At 39.8% G+C, this 22,008-nt stretch overlaps 1 pseudogene; it reads left to right on the top strand.

The window, feature by feature from the left end:
- LOC101277174 (uncharacterized) overlaps positions 1–19,048 on the top strand; it is a 63,702-nt pseudogene extending 44,654 nt beyond the window's left edge.
- Positions 19,049–22,008: the final 2,960 nt, after the last annotated feature.

Genomic DNA, 22,008 nt, shown 5'->3' on the forward strand with positions numbered 1-22,008 from the left:
CTGGAATATCATTTATTGTCATTGATCTGATCCCAGATCTCCCAACCAACCTAGTGTGTATTGGTCTCCTTTCCAGCCTAATGAATCCTTTCCTTTTATTCCTTTTGCCAATCCTTCCACATGGTAGGCACTATTTAAAAGAACCTGGTTAACTGTATATACCAGCTCCGAATAGCATTGGGCCCAATGCCTTCCACATGTTCCTATGTGCTTAGTTTTTTCAAGAGAGTAGTTTCCTAATTGTAGAGACTGCATCTTGGTACACAATTTGCACAGGATACTTAATAGTTACACTTGCTAAGCAGATATAACTTTAAATTTTCAACTTTTGAAGAGTTTTCATTTATGCTATTTTAAAAATCAACTCTGTTGAGATATAATTTCCACACTTACTATAAGTTTCACCTATTTTAAGCTTGCAGTCAAGATATAGCCACTTCCATTGTCACAGAAAATGTCCACTGACCCTTTGTAGTTAATCTTCCTCTACTCCTACCACTGGCTCTAGGTTACCACTGATCTCCTTTTCTTCATCACTACAGATTAGATTTCTCTTCTATAGAATTTCATATATATGTATAAAATCATATAGTATATACTTTTTTGTGTCTGGTTGCTTTTGCTTAGAATGTCCTTGAAATCCATTCATGTTGCTTCCTGTATTGGTACTTAATTACTTTTTATTGCTGAGTTGTGTTTCATTGTATGTATATGGTACAATTCACCTTTTGATGGACATTTGGGTTGTTTCCAGTTGGGGGTTATTACAGATAAAGCTGCTATGAATATTTGTGTTTAAGCTTTTGTGTAGATGTGTATTTTAATTTCTCTTAAGTAAATACCTAGTAGGATTGCTATATTATATGGCGAGTGCATGTTTAACTTTATAAGAAATTGCCGATCTGTTTTCCAAAGTAATTTTACCATTTTATATTCCCACCAGCAATGCATGTTCATTTATGTGCCTCATGTATGTAGTTTGTTTAAATAATATTTTGATTTTGAAATCCTATTTTTCCAAAGGATTTGTTGTGTTAAATGTTGCTTGAGATAAGAAAGCCATCGATGAAAATGAGGAAATATGTTTAAATATTTATTTTATCAAAAATGCTCATCAGATTATATTTGTTTTCAAAGAATTTACCTTGTAGATCTTGGGTTTTGGTATTTGGCCAAAGGCAATTATTCATTACTGTTTAAAATGATCAGCTAAAGGGAATACTTCCTTCAAAAGATAATCCTATTTGATTTAGAAAATAAACTGACGACTTTCTCCAGAGGCTTAATTCATAGATAAATCATAGTCAGTTCAAGAGAATCTATGGCCTGCTAAAGTCTCAGTGACATACTAAATGTGTTTGTAGGCTCCCAAACTCCCTCACCTACTGGCAGGAGAAGAGTCTGACTTTCATAGGGATTTGCCAGTGTCCTGTTGGTTAGGGGGTTGTGGGTACCTGGAAAACTATGAAGCATGGTATTAGCCTTTGGATCTTGGTGACAAGAAAGAAAGAAAGAAAAAAAAAGCAAAACAAAATAGTGGATGTACTTGGTCTATTTCATCATACCCAAGATCCAAGCGTTTAATAGAGCACATGTTACCAAGCAACAGGCTTTGCTAATTTCAGTTTACCAAACAGGAACTCCAGCAGAAGTGCCAGGGTTGTCTGAGTCTTGTCTGGGACTCCTCAAGTGTTGGGCAGGAGAAGGAAGCTATTTGTGTACTAGAAAATGTGGTACCACATTCACCAGGCTATCAACTAAAGGATTTTTCTGTCTCCTTTCCTACGTTGTGAAAGCAGGGGTGCTGTACTTGCCTTTAGGGACGTCTATCCCATCGTAGATGGTCTGCAACAAACAGATCCAATACTGTTTTCCTTCGTGACATAGGACCCACATAATATCACATTTGAGGACTATTGGGGGTCATTAGGCAGTGCTTGCTCTATGTCAGAGATATAACCCTTCTGCTCCTAGTTTTTCTGTTTCCATGAGAAGCTTTTCTTCAGTCTCCAATTTTCTCTAAGCTATTTAAATATATTATTATTTACTCCATTCAAAGATTCATCTTCCCTTTAGAAATCAAACATTGAAGGACTGCATTACTATATTATATTGAACTTTTCTTGGTTGTGAGCCTTTCAGGGAACCTGGCTTCATTATTCAATGATAACTGAAACCAGGAAAAGATATATCTCGGGTTCAGATTCTTAGGTTGAGTGGTTCAAAGTCCCATATTATTTCTTACGAATGAAAGTGGCTTTCTTTTTTAGAAACAAAGCTCACTTCTCAGGAAGTTGAATAGCAGTACTACACTTTCAGAGACTAAGCATGTTAACAGGAACTAGGCACTGTCTCTCTGCTGATGTATTATTTATTGTATTTATATTCTGTTTCTTTCCCCAAAGGACTTGAATTAGAGACAACCGAAGTTGATAGCTTGTCTTTAGTTTTGTCCCACCTTGCTTTCTGTTGCCTCTTTCCCTCCAGCTGCCCAAGTGCCAGCCTTCCCTCCCTCTGCTGGTACCTTCCAGGTCTGCCCTCTTCCAAAAGGGGCCGGGGCCGATGCTCCAGAGGTTCATCTTCTTCCCCTCTTCTAATCAAAACTCCCATCCTAGCGAGTCTGTAATCAATTTGGACATTCTGATTAAAGTTCTTCGCAGGAAAATTAAAGTGACCAATAAATTTAACTCTGAGGGGAGGTGTTTGTATTTTAAAGCAGTAATCTAGCTCTAACCTCAATCATTGGATTTTGTGGGGTTGGTGGTCAGGGGATGATGTAGCTGGGAGCTTCTGTTCCCTTCCTGTCCCCTCTCCAAGTCTCCCCCAAGCACAACATGGAGTAAGCAGAAGCCATGGGCCCTTCTCTCCTATATTGACTTTTCTAAAAAATAAAAATAAATAAAATTTTAAAACTTTTTTAAAAAGTTTATATTTTATAATAAATACTCATAGAAAAATTGGAAAAGTCAAAGAACTACAAGATTAAAAATTTACTAATAGTCTTAACTCCCAAAGATAATCAACAATATTTTGATGTACTTCCTTCCAGTCTTTTCTTCTATGCATATTTTTGAAATATTTTTGTGATCATGCTGTATATATAATTTTATGTGTTTTGTTTTACTTATTTAAAATCTTAAAAGTTTTTTATGTTATTATAAACTCTGACTAGAAGCTATAAGTATATAATTTCTTCAATTAGACCCTCATTTGGGGGCATTTAGGTTATTTTCCTTTTTTATTTATTTATTTATTTAAAAAAAATTTTTTTTTTTGCGGTATGTGGGCCTCTCACTGTTGTGGCCTCTCCCGTTGCGGAGCACAGGCTCCGGACGCGCAAGCTCAACGGCCATGGCTCACGGGCGCAGCCGCTCCGCGGCATGTGGGCTCTTCCCAGACCGGGGCACGAACCCGTGTCCCCTGCATCGGCAGGCGGACTCTCAACCACTGCGCCACCAGGGAAGCCCTATTTTCCTTTTTTAAAAAAATGAACTATAATTGACCTACAACACTATGTTAGTTCCCTGTGACTCATTTATTTTGTAACTGAAGGTTTGTACCTCTTAGTCTCCCTCGCCAATTTTACTCATCCTCCCAACCCACCTTCCCCTCTGGCAACCACCTGTTTGTTCTCTGTATCTATGACTCTGTTTCTGTTTTGTTATGATTGATTGTTCATTTCTTTTTTGGATTCCACATCTAAGTGAAGTCATACGGTAGTCTTTCTCTATCTGACTTATTTCACTTAGCACAATACCCTCTAGGTCCATCCATGTTGTCGTAAATGGCAAGATTTCATTCTTTTTATTTTTTATTTTTAAAAAATTTTTAAAAATATTTTTATTGGAGTATAATTGCTTTACAATGTTTTGCTAGTTTCTGCTGTTAGTTTCACAACAAAGTGAATCAGCTATATATATACATATATCCCCATATCCCCTCCCTCTTGAGTCTCCCTCCCGCCCTCCCTATCCCACCCCTCTAGGTGGTCACAAAGCACCGAGCTGATCTCCCTGTGCTATGCAGCAGCTTATAGCTGAGTAATATTCCATTGTGTATATATACCACATCTTCTTTATCCGTTCATCTATCGATGGACGCTTAGGTTGCTTCCATATCTAGGCTATGTGAATAATGTTACATTGAAAATAGAGGTGCATTTTTTTTGAATTACTGTTTTTGGTTTTTTTTGAAAAATACCCCAAAGTGGAATTGCTGAATTATATGGTAGTTCTATTTTTATCTTTTATTTTTTAAATTTTTTTAACATCTTTATTGGAGTATAATTGCTTCACAATGTTGTGTTAGTTTCTGCTGTATAACAAAGTGAATCAGCTATACATATACATATATCCCCATATCCCCTCCCTCTTGAGCCTCCCTCCCACCCTCCCTATCCCACCCCTCTAGGTGGTCACAAAGCACCGAGCTGATCTCCCTGTGCTATGCGGCTGCTTCCCACTAGCTATCTATTTTACGTTTGGCAGTGTATATATTTCCATGCCACTCTCTCACTTCGTCCCAGCTTACCCTTCCCCCTCCCCACGTCCTCAAGTCCATTCTCTACGTCTGCGTCTTTATTCCTGTTCTGCCCCTAGGTTCTTCAGAACCATTTTTTTTAAGATTCCATATATATGTGTTAGCATACAGTATTTGTCTTTCTCTTTCTGACTTACTTCACTCTGTATGACAGTCTCTAGGTCCATCCACCTCACTACAAATAACTCAGTTTAGTTGCTTTTTATGGCTGAGTAATATTCCATTGTATATATGTGCCACATCTTCTTCATCCATTCATCTGTTGATGGACACTTAGGTTACTTCCATGTCCTGTCTATTGTAAATAGTGCTGCAGTGAACACTGTGGTGCATGACTCTTTTTGAATTATGGTTTTCTCAGGGTATATGCCCAGTAGTGGGATTGCTGGGTCGTATGGTAGTTCTATTTTTAGATTTTTAAGAAACCTCCATACTATTCTCCATAGTGGCTGTATCAATTTACATTCCCACCAACAGTGCAAGAGTGTTCCCTTTTCTCCACACCCTCTCCAGCATTTATTGTTTGTAGATTTTCTGATGATGCCCATTCTAACTGGTGTGAGGTGATACCTCATTGTGGTTTTGATTTGCATTTCCCTGGTGGTTAGTGCTGTTGAGCATCTTTTCCTGTACCTGTTGGCCTTCTGTATGTCTCCTTTAGAAAAATGTCTATTCAGATCCTGTGCCCATTTTTAAATCAGGTTGTTTGGGGTTTTTTGATGTTGAATTGTATGAGTTCTTTGTATATTTTGGGTATTAACCCCTTATCAGATATATCATATGCAAATATCTTCTCCTATTCATTAGGCAGCTTTTCGTTTTGTTGATAGTTTACTTCACTGTACAAATCTTTTTCGTTTGATGTAGTCCCGTTTGTTTAATTTTGCTTTTGTTTCCCTTGCCTGAGGAGACATATCTGAGAAAATATTGCTAAGACCGATGTCAACAGCATATGCCTATGTTTTCTTCTAAGAGTTTTATGGTTTCAGAGCTTACATTTAAGTCTTTAATCCATTTTGAGTTTATTTTTATATATGGTGTGAGAAAGTAGTCAGTCTGGTTTGATTCTTTTGCATGTAGCTATTCAATTTTCCCAATACCATTTATTGAAGAGGCTGTCTTTTCCCCATTGTATATTCTTACCTACTTTGTCATAGATTAATTGACCATATATGTGTAGGTTTATTTCTGGGTTCTCTATTCTACTCCATTGATATACGTGTATGTTTTTGTGCCAGTATCATACTGTTTTGATTATTTAAGCTTTGTACTGTAGTGTGAAAGCAAGGAGTGTCATACCTTCAGCTTTGTTCTTCTTTCTCAAAATTATTTTGGGTATTTGGGGTCTTTTGTGTTTCCATACAAATTTTAGAATTATTTGTTCTAGTTCTGTGAAAAATGTCATTAGTATTTTGATAGAGATTGCATTGAATCTGTAGATTGCCTTGGAGAGAGTGGTCATTTTAACAATATTAATTCTTCCAACCGATGAACACGGTATATCTTTCCATCTGTTTGTGTCATCTTCAGTTTCTTTCATCAGTGTCTCATAGTTTTCTGAGTATAGGTCTTTCACCTCCTTGGTTAGATTTATTCCTAGCATTTTATTCTTTTTGATGCAATTATAAATGGGACGGTTTTCTTAATTTCTCTTTCTGATAATTCATTGTTAGTGCATAGCCATGCAACAGATTTCTGTGTATTAATTTTATATCCTGCAACTTTACTGAATTCATTTATTAGTTCTAATAGTTTTTTGGTGGTGTCTTTAGGATATTCTGTAGTATCATGTCATCTGCAAACAGTGGCAGTTTTACTTCTTCCTCTCCAAATTGGATTCCTTTTATTTCTTTTTCTTGTCTGATGGCTGTGGCTAGGACTTCCAATACTATGTTGAGCAAAAGTGGTGAGCGTGGTCATCCTTGTCTTATTCCTGATCTGAGAGGAAATGCTTCTAGCTTTTCATCATTGAGTATGATGTTAGCTGTGGGTTTGTCATATACGGCTTTTATTATGTTGAGGTATGTTCCCTCTGTACTCACTTTGTTGAGAATTTTTATCATGAATGGATGTTGAATTGTGTCAAAAGCTTTTTCTGCACTTACTGAGATGATCATATGATTTCTATTCTTCAGTTTGTTAATGTGGTCTATCACTTTGATTAATTGATTTGTGGATATAGAACCATCCTTGCATCCCTGGGATTAACCCCACTTGATCATGGTGTATGACCCTTTTGATGTGTTGTTGGATTCGGTTTGCTAATATTTTGTTGAGGATTTTTGCATCTATGTTCATCGGTGGCCTGTAATTCTCTTTTTCTGGTAGAGTCTTTGTCTGATGTTGGTATCAGGGTGATGCTGGCCTCGTAGAATGAGTTCAGAGGTGTTTCTTCCTCTTCAACTTTTGGAATAGTTTGAGAAAGATAGGTGTTAAATCTATATCCTCATTATTGTCCCCATTTATTTAGGAGGAAACTGAGGCTTGGGAGAGTTAATCACTTGCCCAAATTTCCTCCTAAAAAATGGGAACAATAATGGTACCTACAGCATAGAATTACTGAGAAGATAAAATTAATTATCTGCTGCATGTAAAATGCTAAGCTACCTGGCAAATAATAAGCACACAATTTTAAATGTGCTGGTTGTTACTGTTCTTATTTACTAGCTGGTCTCTGTAATGAAGGGAAGAGGCCAGTCCTAGTATCATCCAGTACCCTCTTCTAGGCCCTCATGGCATGCAATACTGGGTTTCCATTTATGCTGGTGTTATAAAACTTCATTTAAAACAAATTTAATTCGTGAATGGTAAGTTGATTTAAAGAAATCATTAGGTATCAAGTATCAGGTGGTATGTGGATATGGCACAGATGATGATGAACATATATGAATGCCTACCTCAGTGATTCCTCATTACTAGAATAAGTTTAAACTCTGCAATGGGGCAGCCACTCTATTTAATATTGCTCTGTGCAATATTAATATTAATTATTAATATTTAATAACAATATATTATAATATTACAATAATATAATAATTCTGCTCCCAGCACTCCTGATCCCCTTTAGCCTGCTCTACCTTCCCTTTTCTCTTGTCAACTTCTAACACTGTCTGTAGTTTACTTATTACTTTTATTGTTTGTATCTCTTCACTAGAATGTAAGCTCCCCCAGGGCAGGAATCGTTTTCTGATTTTGTTCACTAAGTGGATAAAGTGCCTAAAACAGTGCATGGCCTGTAATAGATAGTCACTAAATATTTAGTGAATGACTAAATGAATAAATGTGGCATTCACAGTCCTTTATAATCTGGTCCCAATTTATTTACAGCCTCACCTCTTGTCCTTCTCCCCTCTGTGTGTCACTGATACTAGCAGCTTCCCATGCACACCATTTGCTCCCCCATCTCTGTGCATCTACTCATACTCTTTCCTTTGCCCTGAAAAAAATAATCATGGATCCATGCAAATATTTAGTTATAAGAATGTTCTTCACAGTCTGGGTTTGTATCAGTGAAAAATTTGAAAACAGCCTCAATATTCATCAATAAGGGATAAGTTAGAGAAATCATGGTAACTTCCACTTGAGGAAGGGCAATTTGACAATATCTATGAAAATTACAAATGTGCAGAGCTTTTGAACCGGCAGTTATGCTTTAAGGAGTTTATCCCACAGATACACTTGCTCATGTACCAAATGAATATGTGCTGGTGTCACTGCAGGGCTTTAGTCACTCCTGTTAGACACAACACTGACAGAACTCATTACATTATTATGTAGAGCTATATTTATTGACGTTGGAAGATCATAATAGCTAACATTAATTCAACTTGCCATGTGTCAGGCACTGTGATAAGTGTTTTTATATATTTTTATCTCATTGAATCCTCATAACAGCCCTGCAAGGTGGTTACTACAATAGTACTCATTTTACACAGGAGGAAATGGACTCAGGAATGTTAATTTACTTAACCAGGATCAGACAACTAATAGATAGCAAAGCTAAGATGTCTGAAATATAGTATGACAGCACTTTGTGTACTATGATCCACTTTTGTAAGAAAAAAATACATATAGGTATGTAAATGAATATATGTGCATATAAAATGATTGGAAAGAAATACACCAAAATATTAACAGTTACATGGTGGGATTGTGGGTGGTTTTTATTTTCTTCTTTTTACTTATCATTATTTTCTGAGTTTTCTGTTAAATTTTGGGGCTGACTTAGAAGGAAGAAGTGAAGCCAGGAGGCATGAATTACTTGTGTAATTTTAAAGATGACTAAATTTTCAGAGTTTGTTGGTAGTGTGGAACAGTGACACCAATAGAGGGGAAGTGTTTTTAGGCTGAGAAGGAAAACCTAGCAGGGAGGGAGAGCTTGCCCAAAGGGAAAAAGGATGGCCCCTGGGGCCAAGTGCAGGAGAATGCAAGAGGACTTAGTGTCAAGGGCACAGGTGGAAGAGGAAGCCTTGAGGAGGAAGTCCCTTGTTCTCTTGAGGCTGAGGGATGGGGGATGAGCAGGCATAGGCGAAAATGCGGAGATCCAAGGAAGGGCGAGGTAAAGAGCTGAGAGAATCGGGGGAGTTCCTGCTTGGTGACCTGTGTCCTGTCATTGAAACCCAAGGCTAGGCCCTTGGGTTGAGAGGTGAGAGTGGGGTGAGAGTGGGGAAAGGGACCTGAAGAGAGGGAGAGGATTTGGAACAATCACTGAGAGAAATTTGATACAGATATATAAAAGGACTGCCTCGCAGCCCTTGGGGCCCCGCTGAGGCTGACTGGCCTGGCTTTGTAGCAGAGCCAATCTCATGACCTTCTCCAGCAATAGTTAGCTGGCTGGGACGGGGGGATGGAGAGAATGGGTGGTGGGGTTTTCACAGGGCCGAGGATTGGCAGAGCAGGTACGACAGAAGGTCATGGGGAGAGTGAGTCCAGGGATGAACACTAGCATGGCTAAGACAGCTGATCATGGGGCCAGCTTGGAAGGAGGAAAGGAAGCCGGCAGCCTATGATGACCTCTGGGCAAGGAAAGGGGAGGAAGAACAGGCCGGTGGTCGTGTGGCCAGAGTGGTAGCGAGAGACCCATAGGAGGCTGAGGCCAGAGAGGTGTTTCTGAGTTTGATATGTTGAAATGGTCCCCTACAGGGCCCTTGGAGGAAGTGGAAAGGTGCAGCAAGAAAACTGCGCGTGATAAAAGGGTGAAGACAGCATTAAAATAACTCCTACCTGATTGAGGGCAATTTGGCAATATCTATCAAAATTACAAGTTCATGTTCCTTTTCATCCAGCAATTCAGCCTTGAGGCATTTCTCTTACAGATAGAAACACTTACTCGCTTTGATGCAAGATGAATGCGTAAGGTGAGTCATTGCAACACTGTCTATAGCAGCAACAGATTGGAAACAGCCTAAAAGTCCACCAATAGTGGTTTGATTAGTTAAGTAAATTGTGGTTCTTAAATGGAATGCTAGGTAGCTGGAAAAAAGAGGGAGCTCTTTATGTGCTGATATGGAATGATCTCTAAAATATTTTGTTAGTTGGAAGAAGCAAGGTACAAATCAGTGGGAATAGTTTGCAATCTCTTTGCTAACATATGCGTAAAACGTCTCTGGAAGGATACATGAAAAGCTGTTAATGTCGGTTGCCTCTGAGGAAAGAGCTGTTGTCCTTTTGCTTTGTACGCTTTTTGTTGTTTTTTGCTTTATGGAAGTGTAATTACAAAATAAAAATTGTATATATTAAAGGTATACAACAGGATGTATCTTTTGAATTTTGAGCCACAGGAATATATTACTTTACTGAGAAAATTAAGTAAAAATATTATAATACATATGTATATATAATATGAATCTCTTTTATAGGTATTAAATCATTTATTTAAAAGCACACAAAAAAAAACCCACCAGAGATTTGCTTCAAATTAGTTTGCCAGGGTAATGGGTGGGGACTTGGATGAAATGAAGTTGATTATGTGTCAATAATCGCTGAAGCTGGGTGATGGGTATATGGGAGTTCATTTGCTTTTGAAACATGAAATTGCATTTTTGTGGGTCAAAAATTGTCACATTTTGGCAGTTTTATGTGGCTTAAGCCAATGCTGTTCTCATTATTTTTTATAAATTTTCCATAATATAAAAGTTTTCAAAGAAAGGAAAAAAATGAGCTCCCACCAGGCCCTTGGTAGGAACATTCATGTACTTTCTCATCCTGGCTCTTATATCTAATAATTGAGTGGAAATTCCCATTCCCCCATTGACTTCTGAAACAGCAGTACTGCCTTGCTGATTTCCCTTCATTGTGGAACCCAGCACTGTTCTCAGGATTTTTCCTATTAACAACAACCTCTCCCCATCCTGTTGTGTGTTAATTGGGTACTACCTTATCCTTATTGCTGGTAGAGCTCATCCTGTTCTTGAAAAATCACTTCTTTAGTTTCTTATGATCACTTAATGTCCTCTTCCTGCCTCACAGTCTATTATTAGCAATCCTAGCTAATTTGGGGCCATGCCCTTATCCAGGCTACTTCTATTGATATTTATCCATCTAGGGGCTGATGTCACTAGGACATTCAGTTTTCGCACCACAACGTTCATCCTAAGTCATCAGTAAGCACACTTGTGTTCAACCTTTCAGCTTCAGGTGTTTTTGCTTATGCCTGCACTTCTTATGTTACCTCAGAGGCTACGGTGATTTTGGCCTGGCCCCTGACACCTGCTAATCCAGGCCTTGTTGTCTGTCCTCAGGAGGCACCTCTTGTCTATAACCCACAGTCTGTTGGTCAGCTCTGCTTGCATGTCCTATTGGCACCCCAAACTTAATTAGTTCCCCCAACATTAAGCTTCTCCTTTACCTCGTCTGTAAAGAGCCTTCTGCAACCCCCTCACCCTAGGAGGTCTGGGTTCAGCACACCTCCTCGGTGCCATCCTTTATCACACTGAATTGTGCTGGCCTGTTTTTTGTCCTGCCAGCCCCAGACCATGAGCTTCTGGGTTAAAGATAGAGACCATGTCTTGTTCTTCCTTGAATATCATACCTAGCACAGCATCAGGCACTATGGTTAAATGCTCAAAATAATATATTTTTAAAATTTTAATTCAAGGTATTTTCAACTTACAGAAGATCGAATGCAAAGGTAGTAAAACGAAATTTCACATACTCTTGATGAAGATTTATCTATCATTAGCATCTTATTACATTTACCATTGTCTCTCTACGCGCGCGCATACGCACGCACACGTGCGCACACACACACACATTTTTTTCTAAAACACTTGAGAGTAAGTTGCGGACATCCTATCCTATTGCTATTCTATTGATTTGATCTTCTCCCTTTTTGCTTAATGAGTCTGGCTAATGGTTCATCAATTTTGTTTATGTTCTCAAAGAACTAGCTTTTCATTTTATTGATCTTTGCTATCTTTCCTTCATTTCTTTTTCATTTATTTCTGATCTGATCTTTATGCTTCCTTTCCTTCTGCTAACTTTGGGGTTTTTTGTTCTTCTTTCTCTAATTGCTTTAGGTGTAAGGTCAGGTTGTTTGTTTGAGATTTTTCTTGTTTCTTGAGGTAGAATTGTATTGCTATACTGACTTTAATTTTACTTGAGGTACATAATATTCGTCTAAAATTATATTTGCTCTAAAGGTGGGCCTTATCACATGGACAGTTTTACTATAACAGTGTATCAGGGAAGTAAAGAATTCAGCATGTTACTTTCATATCTTTGAAATGGAATGTTGATGCATCTGAAAAATGTAATACTGTAAGTCAACTATACCTCAATTAAAAAATAAGATTTTTTAAAAAAGAAAGTGAAAAATAAACCAAAGCCAAACAAAACAGAAATGAAATGTTGATGTTCCTTTATGCCCATTTCTGGGTCTCCATCAGTAGTATCACTGAGGCAGCTGGGAAGGCACCATTCAGCCTAACCAGTAGGGACTCATTAACAGTGTACTCAACCCGATGCTAGGTACAGGGGGAGAAGCTCCCTCAGGGAGCTTCCAGTCTAGTGGGTGATGTGGCCACACTGAAAACAATGAGCAGAGCAAAGAGAAGGCTAACATTTGCTAGGCACCTACTAGGTGCCAGACACTTTACAAACCCTGTAAGGCAGGTATTATCCCCATTTGCCCCATCTGCAAACTGAGGGGCAGAAAAGTTAAGACAACTTGCCCAAGATCACACAAATAATAAGCAGTAGGACTAGGATTTGAACCCAGGCCCCTATGACTCAAAATAAGAGAATAATATGAGACAGCTTATAGTCATGTGCTCTGGGTCAGATGAGATGGATTGAAGAAGTTTCAGAGAGATGCATGGAATCTACGAAGGCCAAGCTGGGGCCTCTGGCAGATAGAGTGTGTCAGGAAGCTGACAGCCCGTGGCAGGTGCTCCCATCCCAAACCCCTTTATAACCTGCCCGTTACAACCACCTGTTCCCACTGAAGGGCTCAGGCTCTGTCCACCCCCGCTTCTGATGTACTTGGGGAGGTGGGGAAGGAAGCTGGTTCACATTTCTACATTTGACTCGAAGGGCCCCCTCTCTGAGGCTAGTTGAACTGTTTACCTTTCAAGTGCCTGACCTCCTGGGGCAATTTCTCTATGCTTCTCAACACCAGAAGCACAGAGGAGCTGAGAAGAGCCTCTCTGCTTTACCAGAGGACCCCAGACCCTCCTGACCTGTCTTCTCCCTCCTGCCTACCCTTATGCTTCTATTCACATGCAAGGCATGACAGGAATTTAACATGTTTCTGCTTTCTTTCCATTTCAGAGAGAAGAGCTGGCTTAGTCAGACATAGAACCTCCCCGTCTGTGTCTGCTCAAGGCATTACCGACCGAATAGCTCCATCTGAAACATCAGACCTGTAGATTAAAATTAAAAAGGGGAAGATGCGGTCTCTGACAATTTGTTCCCAATGAAGAAATTAAGATGGAAAAGGAAAAGTTTGTTCCTAAGTCTGTAGTTCTAATCCTCAAGAGTGAAGGAGTTATGGTGTGTGGGGTAGGGCTCTCTTAAAAGAAAAACTGTGTAAATGAAGTGTCTTGTAGGGCACTTAAAAGAAATGCAGGATTGTGCTTGATGTTTCTTAACTTTTTATTCTGAAATAATTGTAGACTCATAGGAAGTTCCCCTTCACTCCGTCTCCCCCAGTGATTACACTGCACATAATTATAGTACCATATAAAGGCCATGAAGTTGACATAGGTACAATGTGTGTGTATAGTTCTACACCATTTTATTACATGTATAGATTCGTGGAACCACCACCCCAATCAAGACACAAAAGTATTCTGTCACCACAAAGATGTCCCTGGTGTGTCACACCTACCCCGTCCCCCTCCACCATCCCTAACCTCTGGTAACCATTCATTTGTTCTCCATCTCTATAATTTTGTACTTTAAAAAGTACAGTTTCCGTAAGAAAATGGATTGGCACCTCTAGTTTTCACAGAATTTCAGGCCTGAAGGAGTAACTTCTCCAGCCCAGTCTCCCATCCCATGCCCAAATTCTGTCTACGACATCTCCTCCAAGTGTCCAGCCAGCCCCTATGACATGCAAACCAGAACGTTCTCCAGGATTTTAGGAGTGTTGAGTTATTTGATATAAATATTTATACCAAGGACATTGTTTCCTTCCGTAAATTTATTCAGTAGTTAGCAAAACTCTTACCTTTAGATTAAGTATTACAAAATGCCCTCTCACCTGCTGATTTTTCCCATCACACACTGTCCTGGCCCAAACAAACATCTCCTTTTTCCATTCCTTTTACGTAATGAGAAGGATGAGATGCGGGAAGCCTGGGAGGCTCACAGAAAATTCCAGAAATCCCTTCCTTAACTACAGATTAGTCTGGCTCCCAGCAGTTGGGGCCTTTCAAATGTATGTGGTTCATGTGTGGAATTTATTTCTTGGGCTGATTGTGTGTTATCTACATGGTATCTACAAGGGTCATTCTGTTAGATAATCCGAACTGGAGCCCAACTCCCCAGGACTCCCTTGTGGGGAAGAGAGCTTTACGGGGCACCCTATAGCCCGTTGTAAGAAAATAATGACTCAAAGTCATGGTAAAACTGGAAGGGGCTAGCAGAAGTGAAGCTATGGGGGTTCCCCCACCTCCTCTCCCCTGGACTATTTTGAAATCTTTTCACGAACTTAACCCACTCTTCACGTCACAAAGAGCGCTGTGCTCTCCTCAGCTGGATAGCAGCACATATACAGATCCAGACTCAGACCCATTAGGACGTGCCCTTTAGAATAAATTCAAACTAATGGTTCCCTCCACAGCCAGCCCCAGAAGTAGAGGTGGGGAAGGCATCTGACTTTGGCCCAGGAGACACTGCAGTCTACTGAATGCCCTCTTCTTGAAGTTGGAACAACAGTGCCCCAGCTCCCTACTTTCTGAGTAGGGGCCCCTGCCTTCCAGAATATTCCTGACTTCCCCTTGGGTGGGGAGAGTATGAGCAGTGAGGAAAGGAAGGACAGAATGCAGCTAGCTTTGTGCCCCACCCCAAGTGCCATTCCTCTGGGTCCACAACACAGCTTACAACCCAAAGGCCTTCAGTACTCGTGTCTCAGTGTCTTCCCCCTCACCAAATGACCCATGGGTGTAACTTGTAATTTCCAAAGTGAAAAGGTATTTCCAACTAATTTAATAATCCTGGCATGTTCTCAGCTGCCTTAGTTTTTTTAGGGGATAGTTTTGTGGCTACTCTTGTGCTATCTTTTTCTTCAACCTGTGGTAAGTGGAAAGAAGAGAGGGCTGGCTCACCATCAGGATGCTGATCTAGGCTGTGCCCCTTCCTGGCTGGAGGGCAATTAACTTCAACTGTCAGAGCCTCTGTTTCCTCATCTGCACAAGAGGGATCAATAATAACTGCCCTCCTAACCTTACAAAGGTGGTCATTTAGATAAATAGATCTTAGAAATGTCTCTGTGAGATTTTCAGAGGGAAAATATAGTGATCAAAATATTCAAATACAGTATTAAAATACTATTTAAAATCTCCTTCAATGTGTAGAAAAACATTCTTAAGATAACTTTCATAAGACGTCCATTTTACCTTAGGTGGCTTTATTTGGGCCTCTTTTGACTCAATTCTTAGTATTGTTCATTATATTTTTTAGCATGAGGGCAAGGTTGGCCATAAAATGTTATGAAATCTATTAGAATGTGGGATTAAAAAAAAAAAGAATGTGGGATAAAGTGATCCAAATAGGTATTTACAAGGCAGAGAAGATACACTAGGAATTTGATTTCATGCACGTAGACAATTAGCTTTGTTGAGCCAGTGGGTTTACTGTTTTTCAGTAGGAATACTGTTTTACAACAGCAGGCTGTGTCCAGGTCATTTGGTTGTAAAGTAGAAAGTCAATCATAAGCCCTGCGGCCCCCTCTCACCAGGCCAGTTTGTGTGCCTCTTCACCTAGTCTTTTTTTGTTGAGGACAGATTGCCCTGAACTAGATCCCTGGGGCTTTGAACTGAGAACTTCATCAGGTTTCTGCTAGAGGCTAATTAATCATCAGATCAGCTCATTGCAAAAGCAAGCAGCCATGCTGATCCCCTGAGTCATTAGTGCAGCAGAAAGAGTAGGAAACGGCCTAATCTCCTCCTAGGATTAGAGGGAGACGTTCCTAAGATCTAATGAGTTTCTGCTAAAGTTGGGGTGTGCTCCCAGAATTATGCTTTTTCTCTACCTTTTCCTGTAATATTCCTTTCAAAATGCTACCCCGAACACAAAGGGTCCTATTGCATTGCCCAACAGTGCTCAGCCATTTCAGGCTCCCTTCTCAGTATAAGCAGAGCTATAGGCTAAAACTGCCCAGCTGGTTGGAAAGTGAAACCTGCCTTTCCTGCCTATATGATGTCAAACTGGCCTGACGGATTTTTAAAAATGCATTTACCAGTTATGTGAGTCTATAGCACATCTTCTCTCTGTTCTGGGAAAGCATTATGGTTTGCAGTTTGGTTCATATTTGGGTCAACAGATACTGTCAAGGGGGACTAACTTTGATAATTGCTCCAGTTTTTTTTCCTGACCTCTGACCACTCTGAAATATTTAGCTGCCTACACGATTCCATAATAACTGGTTGAAAAGTGAAAAAGTCTTTCAGTGGAGCAAGTGATTGCGTGCATAATAGCAAACTGTTTGGTTTTCTGTTGTTGTTGCTGTCATCATCGCTGTCGTCGTCACTGTCGTCATCATCTGCCAGGATGACTGGTTGGTCCTCTGTTGTGCAAACACATACTACCATCTCCTTTTCTTTTTCCACTGAGTTAACCCAAAAGTGAGCCCCCTAGCTGGGAGGCAGCATGCTCTAAGCGGTAAAATCATAAACTCTGAAGCCGGACAAATCTAAGTTTAGCTGTGGAGACCTTGAAAAGGCCAAATAATATCTCTGAGCTTTAGTTATCTCATCTATAAATTGGGCATGATAGTATCTGCCTTGAGGAGTTGTTGCAGGGTTGTTAGGATGCTATTTAAGTGTCTACCCTGGACCAGGGAGTCGGTGCTTCTTAACTTTCAAGTCACATACAGATCACCTGGGGGATCTTGCTGAACTGCTGACCCTGATTCAGTAGGTCTGAGATGGGACTGGAGAGTCTTCACTGCCAGTAAGCTCCAGGTGATGCCCATGTTGCTGGTCCACCGACCACACTTGGAGAAGCAAGGGTCTAGATAACATTTGCAAAGTACCTAGCACAGTTAGTGCTTAATACATGGTCACTCCAAAATAATTCAATCACTCACTTAACTGAGAAGAAATCCTTTTTCCACAAAAGTAATACCAGTCCGCCTATAGCTCCATTCTCATAGCCTTTGCAAAATACCTCATTGGGATTGGCCATGGTTGGTAATTTGTGAAAGCAGGCGATGGGTAAATGGGAGGGGTTCATTATACTAGTCTCTCTGCTTCTGTACATGTTTATCATTATCCATAACAAGGTTTTTAAGTTAAAAAGGATTTTTAGGGCAGTGATACTATTCTATATGATACTATCTATGTGATACTAAAGTGGTTGATACATGGCATTATGCATTTGTCCAAACCCATAGAACATACGACAAGAGTGAATCCTATTGTAAGCTATGGACTTTGCTTGATAATGATGTGTCAGTGTGGGTTCCTCCATTATAACAAATGCACCTCTGTGGGATGTGGATGGTGCAGGAGGCTATGCACGTGTTGGGGGTTAGGACAGGGGTATATGAGAAGTCTCCGTACTTTTTGCTCAATTTTGCTGTGAACCCAAAACTGCTCTAAATAATAAAGTCTATTAAGAAAAGCCCATAAACAAAGCCTGCAAAGAGTAGAAGACACAGGTAACCTAGTACAGTGATTAGCTCCAAAAACATGTTCATTAGGGGAGAGAGGGAGCTTTTGTTTCAATTTCCCCAAATAAATCCATTCCTAACCTCGTCTGCCATGACTTGTGATTGTGCAAAAGTAATTTACCCATCCACCCCAGGGTGTAGCACATTTTTTCCCCTTAACATTATCACAGTTCACACTTCATTTTGTCAAGAGAGGTTTTGCATTGTTTTTCTCTACCTTGGTGGACTAAAATCTGTCTATATCCTCGTGAAATCATTTCATTTATTCTTTTCACTTTATTGAATGAGGGCTTTCCCCCATCCTGAACGGCCCAGCTTGTGTGTTCATTAAGTCAGTGATTCACAAAGCAATCTCCCAGCTAATTGGAAAATGCATTTAGTGAGCTGGACATTCCCCATCATCATCTTCCTTGAACTGGGCCCCATTTTTATTAGGTACTGAGCTGACATAGCTCAGGGTGGGTGCCACTTTAATTTTTTGTACATATTTAGATTAACTAAGTGACAGGGGCAAATTAGAAACTAAATGAACAAAATAAAGGAAACAGCCAGCTTGAGTTTAGTCCAGTATCCTAACTGATTCTTCTTTTTTTCTGCCTATGGCTTACTTCAAGGGTCTTTGATGTGGTAACTGGACAAGGTCTCATCCCAGTGGCCCGTAGCTGGGTCAACTCTTTGTTATTTTGTTTGGTATTTAATCCTGGAGAGTAATGTTCTGCTCTGGTATGTTGTTTAATCACTTCAAGATTACAGGTGTAGCAAATATTTTCCTAATGAAATAATCACTAACTTGACATTCTGCTGCTGGGATAATACAGCGAGACTCCCTCCATTTGAATCTCCTAGAGCAGCTACACGGTCCCAAGCACTCCCCTACCTGCAATTTCCTTTAGGTCTATTTTAAATCGTTCCTTTTAGGCCTGTTCTCTCAAAATGTCAGGGCTTTAGGTGCTACTTGAAATCTTCAATCTCTTTTATAATAGCAAAGTTTTGAAACCTCAGAGTTCCGTTTCCATGTTCATGTTGAAACCCTGTAGGTGTCTCCTCAGCAGTGGCTATTTAGTCTTTCTACTTAATAGTTCGGTGAATGAAAACGTCGAGGAGACACTCGTTTCCAGAATCCCTACTAGAAACCTGAAGCTTTACACGCTGACTTTGTATAACTCCTCCTGAAGTGAATTCGGGTGGCAGAACTGTGCAGGCCTAACGATTTCGAGGCGGCAGAAACACCTACAGTGACAGATAATTACAACTATTGCCATGCCTCTTGCTGTGCGTTTCCTGTCTGCTAGCTGCCTTCAAGATGAATCATATTCACTTTCACGATGACAACTTCTTTACCATGTCCCTGATTAAATTCTGTAATGCCGGTGGCCCCTTGGCAAGCTTGGTTCTTTCCTCACTAGCCTGTTTTCAGCCCCTTTAATCATGGCAGAAAAAAAGTTTTCTTCACGGTAGGCAGGAAATAACGGCACACACAATCACAGTCTCGAATATCTCCCTGGAAATCGTTTCAAAACAACTCACCTCACCTCGTGGCACATTTATCCTTGCCTTTTCTTGTGAACCCCACTACTCTTTGTGTATGAATCAGCCCACCGTCTAAGACCAGTTCAGGCCTCTCCAGCTCCTACAGAATTTGTGGGGTGTGCCAGGCACTTCAGCACTGAATTGGATCAAAGGCTATTTGAGGTGCCGCCACACACTCAGATGCGGACTGTAAATCCACACAGTGCAGACACACAGCGTATGATCACTTGCCGGTCACCCAGTTCTTGTTGATTATATCGTGTCAAAATGCGGCAGGTTTGAATTAAAGGGGAGAACGTAAGTGAGTTGAATCGAGTAATCTCTAAAAGGGAAAAATCCAACCGTTTTATGATTCTGGGGATCTACTTTGAAAACTCATTTGGGGGCGGTCCTTTTACAAAACTGGGAAGTTACACGCTGAGGAGGGGAGTATAACTACTGCCCAGGGGAGACGTTGGTTATGAATTTAGTCTTTCATATGAAATACTGTTACTGAGTCATCAAGAATTAACCCCTTCCAAGATTTAAAGGAATTAATTCTCCCATTCTGTTGTCTAGCACCTTGATGGTTTCATCTTTTTACATTTAAATTTTTGATCCATTTGGAGTTATCCCGGTGGAATGCATCAATCCAACTTCAATTTTTTTTTCTAGATGGCCATCCAGTTTTCATGCCATTTATTTGACCAGTATATTTTTTTCTCCACTGTTTGCAGATGACACCTTTATCTAAATTCCTGGATATATTTGGGTCTATTTCTGTACTCCAATTCTTTTCCATTGGTTTGTTCACAGGCCAGTGGCACATTATTGGAGTTATATAAAAGTTTTAATTTCTGGAAAAATTTCTCCCTTTACTCTTCGAGTTTTCCTGGCTATGCTATTTCTTCATATGAACTCTAGAGTCAACCTGTCTAGGTGAAAAACAAAAATACCAAAACTTTGTGGTATTCTTTTTGGGATCATGTTAAATTTACGTAACTTAGAAAGATAGGAAATCTTTATGATGTTAAGACTACACATCCAAGAACATCCCAGATGTCTTTCCATTTGTTCAGGTCTAGTTTTGTGTTTCCCAGGAGTGTTTTAGTTTCCCTTATAAAAGTTTCGGGACTTTAAGTTTAAATCTAGGTTTTTGTAATTTAATTTTTTTGCTATTGTAAATGGACTATTCTCTATATCTTCTAACTGGTGTTTGTATGCATGTGCGTATCTATGATTTGTTACCTTGGAGTGGGGTTTTCTAACTATGATTCAAAATCCAGAAGTCATAAAAGATTCATAAATTCAACGACTCCAGAATAAGTTTTGCAATGGTAAAGACACCATAAACAAAGTCAAAGAAAAATGATAAACTGAAAGGAAATATTTGCAACTCATATCACAAAGAGTTCCTACAGCCAATAAGGAAAAAAACCACCCACCCACCAGAAAGCAGGGGGTGTGGGACCAAAGATGTGAATAAGCTCTATGAAAAGATGGTCAACCTCACTTTTAAGTTAATAAAAATTAAAACTACACGGATATACCATTTCTCAGCTATCAGATAGGCAGAACACATAGCTAATGAGACTGTGGAAAGCACTCTCATGCGTTACTGGTAGAACTAGTCAGGAACTGGTAAAATGAATTATGCTATAAGCCATGCAAAATATTATGCAGCTGTAATAAGAAGGAGGATACTCTTTACTGATATAGAAAGTTCTTCCTGGATATAGCGCTAAGTAGAAAAAAGCTAGGTGCAGTACAGTATGTAGAACATGTTACCATTTATATATAAAAGCATTAAAATAAGAATATATATTTGGAGAAACAAACGAAGTATATATAAACTCATAAAAGTGGTCACTTGTGGGCTTCCCTGGTGGCGCAGTGGTTGAGAGTCCGCCTGGCGATGCAGGGGACACGGGTTCGTGCCCCGGTCCGGGAAGATCCCACATGCCGCGGAGCGGCTGGGCCCGTGAGCCATGGCCGCTGAGCCTGCGCATCCGGAGCCTGTGCTCCGCAACGGGAGAGGCCACAGCAGTGAGAGGCCCGCGTACCGCAAAAAAAAAAAAAAAAAAAAAAAAAAGTGGTCACTTGTAAGGAGCTGTGTGGACAGGGAACGGGGTGAACAGGGATGGTGAGGAGAGATTTTTCACTGTATACCTTTTTACAGTTTTTGATTTTTGAAGCACGTAACTGTTACCTATTCAAAAACTGTAAAAACAAATTAACTCCTTTGGTAAATTTAAAAACTTAAGACATTTTAGCTCACATATTTCACTTCTTATTTTTGCTTATTTAACTCACAGGAATAGGAGACAGCTTTGGGAAACAGGAGACTTTGAGTTCCTCAGAGATATACCGAAACAAAATGTGTCAATCGTTGTGAAACTTAGGTCTCCATTTTCTTTTATTTTTTTAAAGTAATTTCTGTTCTTTACAATGTGTTATCACATGCACACACACGTGCGTGCACCTGCACACGCACACACGCACACACACGCGCGCACGCACACACACGCACGTGCACACACACACGCGACTTGAGATGGACAGAGAAAGAAGGATAACCTTCAAACACAAGGGATTTTTTTTACAAAGTTCAAAATAGATTACAT

The sequence above is a fragment of the Orcinus orca genome, chromosome X (assembly GCF_937001465.1).
Source record: "Orcinus orca chromosome X, mOrcOrc1.1, whole genome shotgun sequence".
NCBI lineage: Eukaryota > Metazoa > Chordata > Mammalia > Artiodactyla > Delphinidae > Orcinus > Orcinus orca.